The following is a 20,155-nucleotide window of genomic DNA, read 5'->3' on the forward strand; positions in this document are numbered from 1 at the left end:
TCAGAATTTTACATTTCTTAGGAATAGTGGTTATTTGCATCCAGAGCATCTGCCTGTACGTGAAGCTTCTTAATAGGCAGAAATTCAACATGTAAAGATTTCCTCTTCACTACATGTTCACACTAGGGAAATATAGCATCTGTGCTGAATGCTCACCTGTTGCACAGCTTTTAAAGGCACAGCACCCAAGCCAGAGTCCCACATCTTTTTGCACAACATAGTGAATTTTACACTATGCACCAGATCCCTGCCACATCACAAAATATTTAAAGAGAATTTACAAATGGAACCCCAATAATATATCAAACAGCTTGTTTACATAGCCAAGTGTGCCTATGGTTGCTGACTCAGGGTTATTCTTCTGCAACAGCTACCTATGCAGGCAAAAATGTCCAGTACATTCAGCCATAACTACTAGCTAACTATTAATTCTAAGTGCTGGTTTTGACCTATAAAGCCTTAAATGACTCAGGACTGCAATACCTCAAGGACCACCTCTTTCCATATGAACCCACCCGGTCCCTGAGATCATCTTCTGAGGCCCTTCTTCGTGTGCCTCCTCCTCGAAAGGTCCAGAAGGTAGCAACATGGGAACGGGCCTTCTCTGAAGTGGCTCCCCATCTGTGGAATGCTCTCCCCAGGGAAGTTCACCTGGCACCTTCATGATACACCTTTAGGTGCCAGGCAAAAAAATTCCTTTTTAACCAGACCTTTGGTTGATTTGACTGATATCCTATGCCCTTTCAAAATGTGGGGTATTTTTGTTTTGACTGTGTATTCTGTGGTTATATATTTTGATTTTCTTCTGTGAACTGCCCTGAGACCTCTGGGTATAGGGCGGTATATAAATTCAATAAAGAAGAAGAAGTTGCTTGTGTTTGCAGTAAACTCTGCAGAGTCAACCAATATATGAACAGAAAATATTTTCAAAAATTTACCTAATTCTGCTAGGCCACTGTTTTTGTTCTCTTTCTAAGTCACTGAGCATTCTATACGCCTCCAGGCTTACTAAAATGCAACAATCTGGAGAACTGCAGCTTTTTTCAGTGCCAAGGGTCTAGGTGGGATTGCAAGAGAAATCTTTGAAACCTGCATGCTGCATCTGATCACACAAAGGGTTGGGAATGTTTAATGTATTCCAGGTGACAAACAGTACATAAGCTTGCCTGTGTTTCATGACGCAGTCTCAACAAAATGGTATCTGGTCTTGGAATGTCACCCCAAGCCTAGTGATGTAGGAGGCTAGTGGCAAGGAAATACTACCCCACATATAGAGCCAGATTTCCTCCCCTCATTCCCCTGTACCCCTCAATCAGCTCTGAGGGGCACAAGAGAACCCCCAGAACAGCATTCAGAGGGAGGAAAGGGGGTTTGCTCCACTTGGCAAATAGAAAAGCTTGCACTGATAGCTGGCATCTATCTGCCTTGAGAGGCAATGGAAGTTGCCTCTGGGGGTGAAGTCAAACTGATGCGTTAACAGCACTGCAGTGACCTCCTCAGGGCACAAGCCTAGGCAGTTTGCATGAAGGTCCTGGGCTGCCCAGATGACAAGACCCCCACTCTCAGCCTCGCAGAGCAGAGCAGAGCAATACGTTTGGCACCAGCTTGGCTGCAGGAGTTGCCAGGAGGCGGCATACAAGGCACCATCCAACTGTCTTAAGGACTCCACAGCATTTCTCAAAAACTTTCACATGCTAAACTTTAGGGATGGGGGTGGGGGTGGGAACCACCCTAAATTTCAGATGCACAACTTTGCAAGCATATACATGCAAATTATATCTATTACTTTTAAACGTTCTGTTGGTTTATTGGTGCCATTTATTTATGTGATGACACACACTCACAAATTGCTTTTTCTCAGGTAGCTCTCTCTGTGGTGTGCATGTGCACACATGTAAAATGCATGAATTCCAGTTCATAATGGAAGCTAGACACTCCAGGCACTGCATTTTAAGGCAATTACAGTGTTTTTTCCCCTCTGGTGCTAAAAGCCATTTTGGTCTGCAGCCTTGCACCTTTTATATATCAGTGGTAGCATATTATAATTGCCTAGCAATGCACTTGCCTGGGGTGCTTTACCACTAAAAAGCTTTCAAAGTGTTAATTTGCTGGAAAAAGTAGATTTCTATTATACAGTGGAAAGAATGGGTCACCTTAAGTTTTACAGAAGTTGTAGAGGTTGTACAAACTAAAAAAAAAGTAGGTTTTTATTTTTAACGACTTATCAAAATTCAAATATTAACATAAACTCTGCCTCATCATTTTTATTCTTCAGAACAGAAGCCATCCATTGGGACCTTATGGAGGAATTCAAGTTCAACATCACTGGTCCATCAGGACAAGATTTCAGCTTGCCATACAAAGTGATTCCCATTCTCCTTCCTATCTGTGCTGCTCTGGAGGTTCTTCACACACACACACCCCGGGTGGATTTGGGGGAAGTGTACAGAGACCATGGGGTGGGAAGGGGAAAACCCCCAATGGTAGTCCTTGCATAAGCTTCCACTAGTGCAGCGCAGGGCTAGTTGAATCCTGGCCAATAGAGAAGCACTGTATCACTTGTGTTAGTGAAGCCAATAACAGCTAGCAAAGGTAACAGAAAAACAAGTCAGTCCTTAGATGCTTCATATTTAGCTCAGTGTAGAAGTAGAGAAACATGTGATATTTTAAAAGAAGTGCCACTTATCAGACATGGATTCAGACTGCAATCCTATACTCCTAGATACGTGTATGTTTGATTGAACTAAATGGGTTTTATTTCTGAGTAGACTTACATAGCTATGCATTGTAAGGTAGAACTCCCCTCCCTCTCCAAAACGGGTCTGGAATGGGAGCAGGGTTAATAAAAAATGGTGAGGGGAAAAATTCCCCAAAGTAATTGTACGTAAAATCATCTATGACATGTTGAAAATGTTTTAAAACTCTGCATTTCTCATATTTATTCATAAGATTTAGGAATGCATCACACATTAAAGATTAATAGCCATAACTAATCCTACACATGTTCACTTGGAAGTAAATTCTACTATGATCAATGGGGCTTATTCACTGGTGTGTTTAGGTTTAGAAACTAGTAGCATGAATGGCCACAGCTCTCTGGCTTCCATACGTACAGTGAAACAAGGATGGTATACAAAGACTCCTGAGTAAGCTTGGCTGTCAGGGAATAAGAGGAGAGTTCCTCTTGTGGGTCAGGAACTGGTTAACAAGAAGAACTGGAATAAATGGACAGTTCTCCCAATGGAGGAATAGAGAAAGTGAAGTCCCTGCTGGATGTGCTTTGTAACCTGTTCATAAATGATCTAGAGTTAGGACTGAGCTATGAAATGGCCATGTGTGCTGATGATGCTAAATTGTTCAAGGTGGTTAAAACAAAAAGGTTGTGAAGAGCTCCAAAATAACCTCTCCAAACTGAGTGAATGGGTGGTAAAATGGCAAATGCAATTCAGTATAAACAAGTGTAAAGTGATGCACGTTGGGGAATTTTTTAAAAAAATAATAATGTTGCATATACACTCATGGGGTCTGAACTGGCAAAGCCTGGCAAGGAATGAGACCTTGGAGTCATAGCTCAGTGAAGATGTTTTGGTTTCATTTGACCCTCTTGGCTTTGCCTTTCACCTTTTTAAATAACCCCCCCCCCCCAATCCCTTCATTTCTGGACAGTTTCCTCTTTTGATATCACAAGCTACCATGTTGGATTTACTTGGCGATTGGTGATTAAAAGGTACATTTAAATGTACAGTGGTACCTCGGGTTACAAACACCTTGGGTTACAAACACTTTGGGTTACAGACTCCACTAACCCGGAAGTAGTACCTCAGGTTAAGAACTTTGCCCCAGGATGAGAACAGAAATCGTGCGGCGGCAGCAGGAGGGCCCCATTAGCTAAAGTGGTATCTCAAGTTAAGCACGGTTTCAGGTTAAGAACAGACCTCCAGAACGAATTAAGTTCATAACCAGAGGTACCACTGTAGATTTAATTTAATAGCATTATGGTCACTGCTCCCAATTGTTTCAGTAACACTTGCATATTGCACCAGGTCTTGGGTGCTACTTAAAGATTAGGGCCCAGAGTTGCCATCTCTCTAGTCTGTTACATGACCAACTGCTCTAGGGCACAGGCACTTAGGGTATCAAGAAATTTTACTCCTTTGTTGAGGCTGCAAGACATATGCAGTCAGTCTATGTGAAGGCAGTTAATTCCTTAATTTCATTCTTCATAGTAATGTATAGCATACAGCTCTTGAGATGGGAATTTAATAGCACAACTATATAACACATTTCCCAATATACTAAGAAGTAGGTAGCTGCTACATAATAAGTCTCTGCTTGTATTGTATCAACTGCGCTGATAGCATGTAATGCATTTTCTCTGTACTGTAGTTCTGAACTGCAAGTGTGTGGAGTAAAATTGCTTAAATATATGAATCAAGACTTCCTATTGCCTGGGATTCCCCTTGTGTTAAAAAGAATAAATGCTCACGCTTGTGCCTTTTATGCAAAAGTCTGTGGAGGTTAGAAAAAGTCAACGGGAATTAGAAAAGCTAATTTTGTTATTTAAGGAACTCGGCTGCAATTTTGGCAAGCAGAATTTTGAGTCTAACACAGATGCAGATTTGGCATCAATCGTTTCTCTGCTCCCTCCTCCCCACACTCCCGCTTTCCACCTGAAAACATATGGAGGAGAAAGCACAATACTAGAGCGCTTATTGGCAAGTGTTATAGTGCGCCAATGTACTTTACTCAGTGACAGAGAGAGCCCACTTACTAAATGGTGGTGGTGTGGGAATTGTGCTATGCCTTACTGTGGCTGCCAAATTATCAACCACTAACATGCAGAAGGTGAAATACTCTTCTGGAATTGCACACAGGCGGGGTTCAGATTTGGGAAGTAATAGTGAAAATACCACAAGGCAGCACATGGAACCACTACTACTTGATCCCAACTTGGAAAAGTGAAGATAACCACCATAACAGTTTCTTAAAAATAGACTTCCTGCTTCTGCATAATGGGTTTATGTGGTAGTGGCCAGGTGTGGGGGTGCATCTGCTAATGCAGTACAATGCTTTGATCTCTGCGTCACTGTTTACAGTATCTTTTCACGGGCATTGGAAGGAGTGTAAGCAAAGGCATGGTTATTTTTATGGCTCACTGCTGAACTGTTTTAATGGCTGGAAGCTGTGTTTTTAATCTTATTTAATTTAACATTGATAGTGTTCTTTAGTTTTTGTCATTTATACTTCATCATGGGACCCCGTCATGGAATGAAGGGTGACCATTAATGACAAATAACAGTAAGGCACAAAATTACTTACTAAAATGTTAGTCCAAGTTCTCCAAGTCTCTTTATAGAGTAGACTATGAGTTCTTCACATCAGGTGCTTTTATGGAATTTTATGCAAACCTATTATCAGACCTTTGAGCTTCTTAGTGAAAAATCTAGATTTGGTGTCTCCTCCTTCCTCTGCATGGAATCCTAGAGCTTCTGGTCTCAGCAGCTTTATGGACATAAGGATTTTTCTAATGGCTTTAGGTGCATATCTGATTGTTTTTTAGAAGTGGACACCAGAAACATGAATCTGCCATCTAAGCCAGACTCACCAGAGAATCTGTACTTATTTGCAGTACAGAACACTTGGGCATTATTGTGGCATTATTAGGCCAGCATTGTGTCAGGATTGGATACATCCACCGGTAAGCGCAAGATGAAAGAGGAAAATAAATTGCAGTGGAAGGGTTGAAAGGCAAGCAAGCAGGTTGACTAGTCCAAGGCAGCAAGTTTCTGCCATTGGCAGTCTAAGCAGTGAGAAAGTAAAGAAATGACATGGTGTACTATGCAATGATAATTGTACTTAGCTCAGCCATTCCCAATCTGGGAGACTATTGCTGTAGTGGAGTCCCTGCAGTTCCATATTCCTCAGGAGCAGATACAGTGTAGTTTCCCCCAAACTGGGGGTGGCCAATATCGTTGCTGGGATACAATTATCATGCTCAGAAAAGTCCTGTTGGCCCATATAATCCCTGGAATCTTCAAAAGGATTTTTAAGTAGCAAGGCTGGGAAATGCTTCCGTGCTTGAGATTTTTGACTATTACTATCAACAAGAGTATCAATACTGATCTAAGCAGAACACAGTGTAAGGCTATGTTTTCAAGTGGCGCTTTACACCTGTTATTACACCAACATGTAGTGCTGCCACCCACATTATTTTTGTAGCCACTGCCAGAACAAGCCACAATGGGTGGCCTTAAAAGAAAATTAGACAAATTTATGGCAAAAAAAAATGCTAACAGTGACTACTAGCCATATAGAATCATGGAACTGTAGAACTGGAAGTGACCTCAAGGGTCATCTAGTCCAAACCCCTGCAATGCAGGAAACATTTGCCCAATGTGGGGCTTGAACCCACAACTCAGAGTGGGATGCTGGACAAGAAGTGATGTTGACCTGCTCTTCTTATGTTCCTACTGCCACAGAAGTTACCTGGACTAGGTAGAAAAATCACCTGGAATGTGGGAGTGCAACAAAGTATGGTGGAGGCGGGAATACATCACCACAAAGGAAGTGCAGTGGTACCTCGGAAGTCAAATGGAATCCATTCGACTTCCAAAATGTTCAGAAACCAAGGGATGGCTTCTGATTGGCTGCAGGAAGCTCTTGTAGCCAATCGAAAGCCACATCAGACATTCAGGTTCCAAAGAACGTTCACAAACTAGAACACTCACTTCTGGGTTAGCAGCGTTCAGAGCCAAAACATTTGACTTGCAAGGTGTTCAAGCTCCAAGGTATGGCTATATTTCAAGCAACTTCCACAGATTAACATTAATGCTTAGACTGAGCTTGAGAAGTATACTATGGTATGGCAAAACGTAAAGCCAGGAAATAGTCTCACTTCAAGGATTTTTTTTTTTAAAAAAAGAATATTTGCTCATTATACAGTCTCATAAATTGTCTCATAAAAGCCTACATGGCTCTGAAAACATAACCATAACAGATGAATATAGGATTGCCATCAGAGTAAATATGGTTCTGATTAAAGTAGGGGTTTTTTAACGACCAAATTTTTAGTCTGTCACAAGAACATATGTGATTGCTGTATAAAACAAAAGGCTACCAGACTTCCCTGTTCCATCAAGAACTATGTCCATATTGCAGCTCCTATTACAAAAACATAATGGATGAGGCTTAAACATCTTAATTACCAAAAACAATTCCACATTTTAAAAAAGACCCATAATCAACCAATAAACCTAGCACTGCACATATTTCAGCAGATGCTTTCCCTTTCCTCTGCCTTCTCCCCACCCCCATCGAACAAGATCTCTCAAGATGTGGGGACTGCCTTCAAGGATTGTCTGGAATACTGGAACCACATAACAGACAGGCAGATAATATACAAAAGTAGACAATAATGGAAAAGCATAGTCAAACTAATTAAGGTTAATTAAGGTCTCACTCGCCTTCCATTTCCACCATATTCACAGATGCATATTTCTTGCAACCAGTTTGAGGTGGGCCCAGAATTGCAGCCCTTTGCCATATATATAGACATGCAGGCAAGTAACCCTTTCCAAAGCATCTGGGTTCAAACAGGCTCTCACTTGCAAGTTATTTGTTTTAGTGGTCTAATAGAAAACCTCTTAGACCAACTGCAAGCCTTGATCTCTCACAACAGGTACCAGACAAGGGAGAAGCTCTCCTTTTTTGACAACACCTTTCCTTTAACACGTACAAAGGACATTACAAAAAGGTTGCTTTTTGTCCCCATTGCTTCTACTGGAGTTGCGCTTCTCTAGATCATGAGATGCCAAAGACAAGCAACAAGCAGCATTTTTTTTAAAAAAGTGCTGACTTTTAATTAACAAGGTGAAATTCTACTGGAGTTCTGCATGCATCCCTCAGAGACCTATGAGACGCCTGTATCTGGATTTGACTCAAACACACACACACACACACACACACACACACCTCTTCTTATACAATAAAAAAAGCTTTACGGGAATAGCAGAAACATAACAAAACAGATTTAAAAATTAAAAATCCAAAGCAGCAAGTTATCAACCCCTCAAGAAAAAAACCAGCTGGCAGGCGTTTAATGTCTAATACCTATTCCAAAAACCCAGGTCTTCTTCAGCCATAAATAAATGTGTGCCTAACTTTGGAACGTTTTAATTAGATAGATTAAAATGAAAAGTTGGGGAAATAGGATCACGTTGCTGGTTTTCCTCTAATATGAAACTTAGGCGATTTAATCAGAAACACTATAATAATTTTGCCTGTTGGCTAACAAAAAAAAAAGTCCCATCTTCACTTAGCACCTATTCACTTTGCACCAGCCGCAGCTGCCTCCTCCCGCCCCCCTCCAGCCATCCAGCCTTTCCCGCGATGTGGCTGGGCTGCCGCACAAAGGGCGCAAGCAAACAGCACTCAGAATCAGTGGGCTTCCCACTACCTGCGCGCTACCGACCCAGCAGGGTTTTCTCAGCATCTAGCCTGGTCAGAAAGTGATGGGCTACCATTGCGACTCCGGGTTGTCTCATCAGGTCGGCTTTAGTCAAGTGTTATCCCAGGAGAACATTGAAGGGGAAAGGGGGAGAAGCCCGGTTGGCCGTTGTTAATATTCTACTGCAGTCCGGAATTGGGAGATCAGGTTTTAGCTACTCAGTGCAGCGACTAGAACTGAAACACACAAACAGCACCTCGCTTCCTAAGCTGGAGCGCGCTCCCTACATTGCCCAACCAACACAGGAGGAATCTTTCACACACACACACACATATGCATTACTCCTTTTTAATATGAACCACACGCACGAAGGACAACAGGGCGCCACTGTGGGCTTTGCTCGTGTGTGTGAGCGCGCGCACTGAGGAGCGACGTAAACAGACCCTAAATAATAATTTTTTAAAAAACACCCCGCTAATATTGACCGCTTGGTGCCGGGCTGCCTGCGTCTATTTCGTTTCCAGGCAGTGCCGGTGTGCCTGGAGGGGCGACTGTTCATCCATCGCCCTCCTCAGCCCACGCCGAGCGCGCCACCGCGCACCCACTTCGGCATCCGCGCGGCTTGGCGCCCGCTCGCCACCTCCTCTCCCGGACGCCGACGCTGACCAGCGGGTAGGAGGCGGCGGGGGACCACTCCGGAAGAGAAAAGCAGAGCTGGAGCAACAGCTGCACGCGAAAAACATCCGCAAGAACCCCGCGCGGGAAAGAGCCCTCACCTCGCCTCAGGAGCCGCAGCCGGCGCGCGCAAAGCAGGCGCCTTGGACTCTCTGCCTTGGCGCCTTCCCCTCCCCCCTCCCCCGCTTCCCTTCCAGGGGCTTCCCGCCCACCGCTCTGGCGGGGCTGTGCGCGCTCTCCCAGCCGCCTTTCCTTCCCCCCTCCCACGGCAACAGCAGCACCCACACTCGCGTTCTCCCTGCCCCCCCCCACGCCCCCACCTGCTCAATCCCGCCGCGCCTCAGGTATATGGAAAGGAAGCGAAGAGAGGCGGGAGACTCACGCTGCGGAAGAGACCACCAGAGGCAAGGCCGGGAGAGAGGTGTTTGCGCGCGCGCGCGCGCGCGTGTGGTGGGTGCGCGCTCTCTCCCTCTCCTTCGACCCACTGCAAAGGCCCCCTCCTCTTCGTCGCTCCGGCAGTCTGGTCTGCAAACCCACCCACCCCAACTCCACGCTGCAGAGCTCCACCCCACGGCACAATTCAAAGCCGTCTCCCGCCCCCCACTGAAACAAAAAACCAAAAAACGGTACCTCACGGCGCCAAGCGGAAGGCCACGCCAATGCAACTCTCTCTCTCCCTCTCTCCCTCTTCCCCGCCGGTGAGGTAAAAGCCTCCCAGAAACGCTTCGCGCGCCGTCCCGACGCCCCTACACTCTCTGCAGAGCTTCAAACCTGACTCACCTCAACAGAGGAAGCCGGCCTCCGTCTCCCGGATGGAGGTGTTCGCGGTGTTTTTTCGGCGGTGCGGGGGGAGGCTCTCTGCACATGCACAGGAGCGCTCTCTTCTTCGTGCAGACCAGGCTTGAGTTGTGACACTTGAAGATAGGTTTGGGGGCTAAGCCCTGGGCTGGCCTGCTCAAACCCTCCGTTCATTTGTGGAAAGCCCCCTCCCCTTTTATTAAACCCCCCACCTATTTCTTGCTACACAGGCTCCCGCCACACACTGCAGAGCGCCAGTCCAATAATGATGGAAGGCTCGGTTCTCTACATAGTATACAGAAGTTTCCTGCTCCACCTCCCCACAATACGCTCCCAAATTCTGCTATTGCTGGCCCCTATATTTAGGAAGCAAAAACCTTACAGCTGTGAAGGGCCCCCATCTGCTTTCCACAATGTTGGGTCCTTCCAGCTGTAAGACAAAACCCCTGGCTAATAAAGCTCTCTAACCATCCCCCACCCCCTGTTTTTCAGGATGCAACCTGCCTTCCTCAAGGTGTAACAGAAATGCGTGGCTTACAGGGAAACTGAGCCCAGCAGATGTCAAAGGCAGTCTGCAGTCATGGCCCTCGCCTCCTCCTTTGTGTTGCTTCAGGCACTGTGGCAGGTGAAGAGACTTCATGTGTTTGGGGAGGGTCATTTTGAGTGGCGGAAAGCCTCCCTTGTCCCCATGCTTTATGCAGGTGCTCCCCCCACAGGGAAGGGCTGCATGGCTGGCTGGCTGCGGTAGCAACAACAGCCGCCCACATCCCCCATTAAAACCGCTCTCCCCCATACCTCTCGTCTCTTTTCAGCTCAGTGGCTTGACTGACAGAAAGCCTTTCAAAGGCCGCCCACGCACACACTCGCACACAGACATACATATTTCTCTGAAAGAGAGAGAGATGGGGAAGGGGGGGGGAGAGAGGGAAAACATGAATGAAATGCTCAAGTGGCAGAAATGCCCAGAAGCAAGTGAGGGCCAGGGAGCAGGGGGAAGAGAGATGGACACAGAGGGAAGAGACCGACCAGATAGATCATCAGAGGACAACCACATGTGGACCTCTTCCTCTTTCAGGCAGCGACAGCAGTATATCATATTTTTCATTAAAGACAAATATAGTGTAGACCCAACCCACATAAGAGGTCAGCTGCAGGTCCTATTCACACAGTTACGTATGCTGGGCTTGACACATCTGCACATTGCAGTTCCCTGGCAGCCCACTGCCAGCCAGACCTGTAGAGGCATCACCATATGCAGTGTCCCACTTTTGCCATGTCGCCCAAAAGAGGGACACGTCCATAAGTCATGCCATAAGTATGACTCGGTGAGCAAGGCAGCGCATGCACATGAATGGCTAGCTGGGAAATGTGCAGAAGGCATTGCTAGGGAGGTGCGGTGTCTTTACAAGTGCTATGTGTGCTTGAGGTTGCTGTTTTGTTTTACAAAAGCATTTGAAATGGTTCTGTGGATTCCGCAAGCACCATCAGAGGTAGAATATATGTTTTGCATGCAGATGGGCTCATGTGCATAAAAGTACCTCTCCATGAGACCCTGGAGAGACACCACCAGTCAGTGTAGAGTAACCGGTACTGACTCAGGCAGGCATTCACATCTGGGAATACGTCCCTTTGAACTGGGGTTGTTTCTGAATAAACATATAGGATTGCACTGTAGCCTTTCAGTAAGACAAGTTTCTGTGTACAGTACTGTGGAGAAGAACGTAGGTACCATTTAGCCAGCACCAAAACATCCTTACATCCTGTCATGGGTGCTTAGTTGAGATTCCTGCATTGTGGGGGGTTGGACTAGAAGACTCTTGGGTCCCTTCCAGCTCTAAGATTCTTGTGATTCTATTATCTGCAGTAGTAACACACTGATTTCATCTTTTCCCCAGGACTGGTTGAAACCTGCAAAACCTGTTTGACCAAAGAAGATGGGGTGGGGGAGAAGAGGCCCTTAGAAAATGTCAAATCTATGAGATATTTCTTACAAAATACCCCAGCTTCTGCTATGGTAGCCTGCCCCTCAGAAGGGAAGTTCTGTTTTAGCTTGCAGGGACAAGAAGAGAGCCTCCATTATAGTAACTCAGGCAGGGGACATTCTGATAATTGATTGCTGTCTCCTTCCTTGTAAATCTTTGCTGTCCTCTTTTATCACATGTAAATTTTAAGGTAAACAGAGGAGCATGAGATTCCTTCCAGATGTGTTAAGCCAAGATATGATTTCATAAAATGTCACATCTCCCCCACCCCACAGCAATATATAACTAATAAGTTTCAATAACTTTGAGGATCCTGTCACAAAAGCCACAAAATATATGTTTCTACTTACTAGAACAAAAGAAGAAAGATGCATTTTTGAGGCCATTTCTCCGTGATTTAGAGAAAACTCCTTCTGACTAGCACTATTTACAAATAACATCGGACTACCACTGAGAACTGTAGCCCATGCAGAGTCCCCTGCTCTGTTCTCCTTAGCTTCCAGTTCAACATGCCAGCTGTCACCCGTGATAGCTGAACAGAAGCTCCATATTCAGATACAGTGTACCTCCAAATGCCAGATTTAGAAAATGAACAATGGGGGAAGGCTGTTACTTTCATTCTCTACTTGTGGCCTTCTTGGAAGGAATCTGGCTTCCCCTGTTTAAAACTGGATGCTGAGCTAGAGGACCTTGGTACCAATCTTGTAGAGCTGCTTTTATGTATGTCGTTTCCCATGCCTTGATGTCAGTACAATGAGCTTTTTAAATTTGGCATCCAGCTACTCCATTCCTTCCTCTTTCCTCCTCCAGTTAGTCAGCGTTCCATGTCCATGGCACATGCTATGTCCTCATTGGGCTGCTTGGGGGGGTGTTGTTTTTTCATTTTGGGCCCCACCCAATTTCCCCATTAGAGCCTTGAAAGTGTCTGCTGATGTCAATGGGCAGTTTTGTCTTCTGATCATGGGAACATTTTAACACAGTTTCTTAGTCTGAACATGGCATATAGGTCTTTGTCTTTGTTCCTCTTAGTGATCCCTTTCAAGCCACTCAGTGCCATCCATACCTGGTTAAATATCTCAATATTTCATATCATTAAGTTCTGATGGGTCTGTTTTGGGGTTGTCTCCCCCTTGAGGGTTTTCCTGGAGGTTGGCTCGGCTCAAGCACTTTGGCTTTGCTGGTTCTCTGTCTGAAGGGTAAATGGGTATGCAGGAGTCTGCCCATGATCAGCCTGGCACGAGAGGGCACCAGGATTGGGGGCTTCTTCAATGCTGGCAGGTAAGGGCTCATATTCTGCACCTAGGTGTCTTTGGAAGATTTCCCTGGTACTTTGCTGTTCACATCTGAGAATAATCAACTGATATCACAGCTGTACAATAGCCACTTTTCACATTGCAGCTGGAAAACACTTTCCCCAAAGAGTATCATGACTCCGAGGATAAAGGCAACTGGGTTCCTGAAGTTTGCCAGGAGGCAGTCCCCTAAGCAGTCATGCCACTAGAGGCCTCATTGGAGGAGCCACCCTAGCAGACAGTGAAAAGGTCACTTTGCTTCCTACCTTGGATTCAGGCTCTTCCCCTGAACTATCTGCATCTTCAGAGGGCCATCATCTTCCACCCTGCCATGCACTTATTCAAATACAGCCCCTATAGCTACCATGCAGGCTCCCTCCATGAAAGCAGGGTTTCACACACACGTCTCCCTGCAGAACTATCTGAAGCTTCAGTCACCACCACACTACCCCAAGCAGTGCTAATGCAACAAACTCCTTAATACCTGGTAGTAGTCTCTGTATCTGGTATGGAGCTCTCCATGGTCCTGCCCTTTGGCTATCTAACCTGCACTTTGCTGCACTTTGACTAAATGCCCCTATAGTTTCTAGGAGAGGAGCACGAGGTAGAGTAATGAAGGGAAACCTGTGCCCTGTAGGAGTATCATTATCCCTGACTATTATCCATAGTAGCTGAGTGATGGAGGTCAACAATATCTGGGGTCCATAGGTTTCCATTCTTGCGGCAAAGGGGCTCAGCCAATTGAAGGGAACTGTATACATTAAGAGCCAGTGTGAGGTAGAGGCTAAGCTGTTGTGATAGGTTTACCACACCTATCAGCCAATCACCCATTCCCACCACTCTTCTGAGTAATACCCCTCCCCAGCCTCTCACTATATATAAGGGTCTGGTGACTTCTGTTTCAGTGTACAGTGGTACCTTGGGTTAAGTACTTAATTCGTTCCGGAGGTCCGTTCTTAACCTGAAACTGTTCTCAACCTGAAGCACAACTTTAGCTAACGGGGCCTCCTGCTGCTGCCGCCGGAGCATGATTTCTGTTCTCATCCTGAAGCAAAGTTCTTAACCTGAAGCACTATTTCTGGGTCTGTAACCTGAAGCGTATGTAACCTGAGGTACCACTGTATCTGAAGAAGTGTGCATGCACACGAAAGCTCATACCAATAACAAACTTAGTTGGTCTCTAAGGTGCTACTGGAAGGACTTTTTTAAAATTTTGTTTAAGCTGTTGCAGTTAGACTGGGGTTCAAATTTCTGTTCATCTGTGAAACTTATTCAGTGTCCTTAGACCAGCCATTCTCTCTCAGCCTCACTATCACAGGGTTGTTAGTGTGGGTGGAGGAGGCATAAATGCTGCCTTCATCTACATGGAGAAACTGGGGGATTAAAATATCAAGCACATATTTTTCCAAATGCTAACATTACAGATTTAGCATGTAGCACATGGATTCACCTCCGAAAAGGATAATGCAATATGCCATACAGCCTTTTCATTCATTTCTATAGTATGCTGGATCACTGTAGTTATAATGAGTCCATACGCATAAACTGACTACAGTTTTTATTGAAGTCCGTTTCTACGCCTTGGTTTTCATCAACTTGATGTTCTCACCAGAGGTTTATAATCACTCTGGGATCTTTTCAGAGCTATATTGTTACCTTTCATCAACAAGTACCTTGTTAAACCCAATGACAGATTTATTTCCGATTTAGTGAAGAAAGTTTGTTTTATTATTCCTGAGCTATTAAATGTATTATGAAACCAAAGTAATATATGATTTAAGGTCCTTTAAGGACTTGAGCTGCTACATAAGGGAAAAGCTGTTGTTTGTCCCAGTAGCCTTTGCTATAACTTGAAATATGTTTTGCATCTGGTATGATCTAAGTTAATCAACTCCGCATTGCCCTCCTGTGCACCATCTTGAGATTGTTGGAAACTAGGTTTTCAAAGTTTTCTGTTCTGCTCAGATCCCCCCCCCCCCCCGCTCCATTTTTGTTCGTGTACTTTGCTTAACATTAGACTTGTGGCATTTTTGTTGGTCCTGATAAGTTGTCCTACTGTTGTAGACTACTAGTAGGACTTGCAACACTACGTTGCAGTGTATCCTTATTAATTCTGTCAGTAAGAGCTATTTGACATTGGAATGGACTCCCTTGGAAGTTGGTTGATTCTCCTTCCTTGGAGGTTTTTATGAAGAGGTTGGATGGCCATCTATCATGTATGCTTTAGTTTAGATTCCTGCATTGCAGGGGGTTGGACTAGATGACCTCTGAGATCCCTTCCAGCCCTTCTATGATTGTTTAGGGTACGGGGATGGCATTTACAACAAATAGTGCTGCATGGCTACTGCATAAGGCTTTAGGTGATAGTAAAAGCTTAATATATACAGTTTATGTGTGGGTGGCTTTTAGCAAATGAGAGGGGGACATTTGAGAGTCACTTGGCTAGTTCTTCAGCTACCTGCCTTCATGTTTCAAAGTTTTTATGTTCATATTAATGTGTCAGCATGACTCATCTACAGAACATATTACTGCCAGTGCTGTTGTAGCCCTTGTTCTGAGTCAGAAAGTGACTTTGTGACAGAGAATTCTGGTGAGCCCAATCCTAGTGATTTTCCCAGTGGGACACACATTGTTATTAGGTATTGGCACACACTGAGTCATAGCTCAACATGGCAGATGAAAGCTGACTTGCACATGAAAAAGGAAGTGGGTTTCATTACTCAAATTATTTCTGAATTTTCACTCTTCTACCTGAATGGGATGCAGTATTAATTGCACAATGCATTTTTCAATCAATCAACATAGGTGATTTGTAACAACCTATCTGCCTGATGTTTTCTCAAAGGAACACTCCATAAGCAAAACAGCTCCACAAGCCTATTCACAGGTAACACTACTCAACAAAGAAATGGAAACTAATGCCATATCATCCCAGCGAGACGATCCAGGTGTGAAAAACCAGCAAGGGTCTCAGTTTTGTTATGTCATAGACATGACTTTTGGTGTTAATGAAACTGTGATCTTATACCTATCAGGAACCTGGAGTTGTGGGACAAGGCCAAAAGTCAAAAGTGGAGAGCAAGTCAATACCAAGAAGCAAACTAGGAGGCAGGACCAAAATGCCAGACAGACATTTGGCCTGAGAATGAAGTAAAGGATACAGCCCAGGAAGACTGTTGTCTGAGCAAGGCTCAAGTGGAATAGCTAGCCTGAGTAGGTGGAGTCGGTCGAGGGTCTGAGGGTATTCCACTTGGTTACTAGATGCTGCAATCTGCAGTTCAGTGACTCACTACATATGGCAGCTTTGCACAGATGCAAAGAATGGGACAAATAGTTTGCTCATGATAGTTTCACATATCCAAGCACCACATCCAGCAGGTTTCTATGCAAGTCTAATCACTAGTTTCATGTGAATAACATTTTCTGTGCTAGTTATTTTTCTTACAGTTAATCTCTTTGCTGTGATATCTTTTCCTATCCCAAAAATAGTGTCATATATGCACATATATCATTAGGGGTTCTTGTGTTTGTAGCCACCTTCTAAAGTATTAAGAAATTCTTATTAGTAACTTAAAAAAACAAAAACCTAATTGCTCCCCAGCTTGGTTCTTGGCTTCCCATGTCTATAATCTACTTCACTGTATTTTAATGTGATTCTTTTGGCATTTCCTCATTTGGATTGCACTTGCAGTTCTGTTCTCGTGACATGTATAAACTTCTGAATGCAAGGGCAATTCCTTCCATGTGACAACACTGTCCTGACTCTTCCACTGTGATGTTCCTGCAATGGGGCCACAAAACAACTTGACTTTTAAAGGCACAAATTACATTTTTGATGTTATTCATAAAGTGAAAGACGATGCAATTCTACATGTTGGAAATGGTCTATTAAATATTATACGACAGAGCTGGAGAGAGGGGCTCCGATGACACTTTTCCACTTTTGTTGTCATGGTTACTGTGATGTCATTAAAATGCCATGGTTACCAGAATCTTCATTTGTATCAAATATTAGAGAAAATAGAGAGGGTTTTATCCCCAAAGTTTAGGGAAGCATTGTTTTAGAAGTACAAAAAATATGCTTTAAAAGAAAGAGAATCCCAGTGGTTATAGTTCATTCGTACAAAAGAAATTACTCATGGCTGACTGAATTAAATGTGTGAGTTGCCTTGCATTGCTCTGTGAAATAGGCTTTTAAAAATTCTGTTATTCTTTGAAAGTCATACATTATGGAATGTTGGGTGTAAAAAAATAAATTCCTCTTATGCTTTTGTATGACTTTAATGCTCTTGATTCTTAATCAGGGTATGCCACACCACTAGTAACAGCACACTCATATAGTCACCTACCTGGGAGTAAGCCCTCTGGAATGGAATAGGGTGTGCTTCTGAGTTGACATTTGTAGAACTGGACTGCATTAGGATTTGTTTTACTTAAGGAACTAAACAAAACATGTAAATACCCAAGAAGGGAGGTGTAGTGGCTTCAGTGTGTATAATGATCCATTGACTGAAGAAGCCTGATCAAAGATAAATCAATAGATTACTGAGACTGTCTGCCTGAGAATTTATCTCTGGCTGAAACAGCAAAGCAGTGGAACGGGAGACAGTAAAAATCACCTTGCTAAGGCTAAACAGAGATATCAGTAAGCATATATCTCTGTGCACTACACCTATGTACATCATGTTATGCTTTGTGTATTCATTCAGGGAGGGCATGCACAGCAAATGAGAAACAAATATGCATTTGTTGGTGTGTTGGAAATGGATCACACAGAAGTGCTAATAGCAATACTTGCCACACAGACTATTGTGAAGAAAAGTCTACACACACACACACACACACACACACACACACTTGCCCTTTGAAGATCACCTTTAATCATTGTGTCTGCATTTTCAGACCTTTGTTGTGACTTCATTATCAGCCATGAGATCTTTTGTCCTACAGCAGTCAAAAAGGCAAAAGCATTATTGTAATCCACTGTACACAAAACAGAGCGACAAAGGAGAGCCAAAGGAATTTCAAAGGCTGCAGAGGTGGAAAATGCCAAGTCAAACAATAGCCCACTTGCTTGTTCCTGTTAGTGCATTAGCTTTCCTATAAGTGGCCATACCTTTTCTTTAAAAACAAACAAAAACGAGTAGCAGTAATACTGCATACCAACAGTTATTAATTCCTGTCAGGAGTATAGTACACCTGTCTCAGTGGCAACAGCTGCAGCTACATGTGACTATGTGGAAATGAACGAAATACATTTCTGAAGCCATAAGGAAACAACGCCTGAAATAAATACGGTCACAATCAACAGGTCTTAATTGCCCTGTGCTTAATGCCGGGTTTAAGTGAAGTTAAAAATTTCTACAACTGATAAATTCTCTGGATCTGCATCAGGTCCCTCATACTGACATCTTACCACCACAGTATCTCACGGGGTTTATGGCTTGCATCCTCAAAAGCTTTCTGGATCTTGCTCTCCGTTGAACTGTATACATAGCAAGCCACCATTTGTGGTGGTGGTGGGTGGTTGTTACTTTCTCCATGACAGTGGCAAAACAGAGCAAGCCTATTGTCCAATTTCACAGTAAACTGCTGCTGTCCTCACTTGTTGTTATTGGGTGTATGAGTTAGATCCTACAGATGAGCAGAGCAAGCCTGTGAGAGAAGAGAAGGTGGCAGAAGCGAGGCAAGAGAAGTCAGAAGACTGAGAGTAGCAAAACTTCAGATGACTCCAGAAAATGAAGTTTGGCTCAGAGAAAGGAGGGAAGGACGGAGGGAATGTCTGAGGGGTGAAAGAAAAGAGAGAGGAAGAATGGGCAGTGAAATGACCAGGAAGTAAAGAGGAAGAAAGGAGTTTACACAGGACAGTAGGACCAGACCAATACATTTTGGCACTTGAGGCAAACCACAAATTAGGGTCCTGCTCCCTGCCAGACACAGGAGCCAACTCCTAGGGGTCTTTGGCCCCCCAAAAAATTATATTTGAGGGGCCCGACCCCACAGTTCATAGGAATTGCCATTCAAATGGTGTGTGCGCCATGTCCTGATTTTGCGAAGTGGGGCTTACAGTACCTGCTCCCCTCAACATTTTATTCAAGTTGGCACCCCTGTTGCCAGGGAAGAAGGGGTGAGTGAAGACCTATATCAGGAACAAGGGGGGAATAAGTATCTACATCGGGGCCTGCTGTCCCTGTGGAGCTTGCCACCAGAGGCAGTCAGCTCATCTTGCTTCAGGGGTGGGCTGGTCCTATAGGGTAGTATTCAACTACAGTGGTACCTCAGGTTACATATGCTTCAGGTTACAGACTCCGCTAACGCAGAAATAGTACCTCAGTTAAGAACTTTGCTTCAGGAGAAGAACAGAAATCGTGCTCCGGCGGTGCAGTGGCAGCAGGAGGCCCCATTAGCTAAAGTGGTGCTTCAGCTTAAGAACAGTTTCAGGTTAAGAACGGACCTCCGGAACGAATTAAGTACTTAACCCGAGGTACCACTGTACTGCATCCTGGCAGTTATTGGAGCAGAAGAGCACTCCTCACCCCACCCTTTGATTTGCTGTAACTGGTGCTTAGAAGCATTACTGCCTCCAGCAGTGGAGCATATGCCCACACTGACTGGGATGGGCACGTGGGGCATGCCTCCAAGGGGGCGGGGCACAGAGGGTGCCCTCTGCACGTCACAGTTCAGGCTTAGGAGAGGGGTGGGGAAGCTGCTTTCGACTCTCCTCCTGCTCCGGTCTGACCTGGCAGTGGAGCTGCTGCAGCCAGGCAGGAGGTGCCTTGCAGCCAAGGAGGGTGGGCAGCAGCACTGCCACCCACTCACCTGCTCTCCTTCCCTGGGTCAGGCCTGACCTGGGCCCTGCAGATTTGCACCAGGCACAAGCGCCGCAGCCGAAGCAACTCCTTCTACCACGGAGTCAGGCTCCAATGAAGGAGCTGGGGCTGGGAGCACGGCACCCACAGCAC

General features: G+C 44.7%; 1 protein-coding gene and 1 long non-coding RNA gene across 14 annotated transcripts in view; one reads left to right on the forward strand and one right to left on the reverse strand.

Moving 5' to 3' along the window:
- PTPN5 (protein tyrosine phosphatase non-receptor type 5) overlaps window positions 1-10,383 on the reverse strand; it is a 64,690-nt gene extending 54,307 nt beyond the window's left edge. The window contains exon 1 of one of the 11 annotated variants that reach the window (XR_014521983.1): window positions 9,504-9,643. The gene's annotated coding sequence lies outside the window, so the exon portion shown is untranslated. Of the gene's footprint in view, window positions 1-9,222; window positions 9,298-9,441; window positions 9,658-9,751; window positions 9,867-9,901 lie in introns of those variants that run through there. The other 10 variants (XM_083486829.1, XM_083486837.1, XM_083486833.1 and 7 more) reach the window with 10 other exon arrangements.
- Window positions 9,455-16,344, forward strand: LOC310703835. 3 transcript variants are annotated; one of them, XR_014524391.1, is made up of 3 exons: window positions 9,455-9,542; window positions 10,412-10,544; window positions 15,999-16,344. It is a non-coding gene; the product is annotated as an uncharacterized lncRNA (long non-coding RNA). The 3 variants fall into 3 exon arrangements; XR_014524392.1 differs by lacking the exon at window positions 9,455-9,542 and adding an exon at window positions 9,768-9,824; XR_014524393.1 differs by lacking the exon at window positions 9,455-9,542 and adding an exon at window positions 9,886-9,939.
- The last annotated feature ends 3,811 nt before the right edge of the window (window positions 16,345-20,155 follow it).

The sequence above is a fragment of the Podarcis liolepis genome (assembly GCF_965112155.1).
Source record: "Podarcis liolepis genome assembly, chromosome: 1".
NCBI lineage: Eukaryota > Metazoa > Chordata > Lepidosauria > Squamata > Lacertidae > Podarcis > Podarcis liolepis.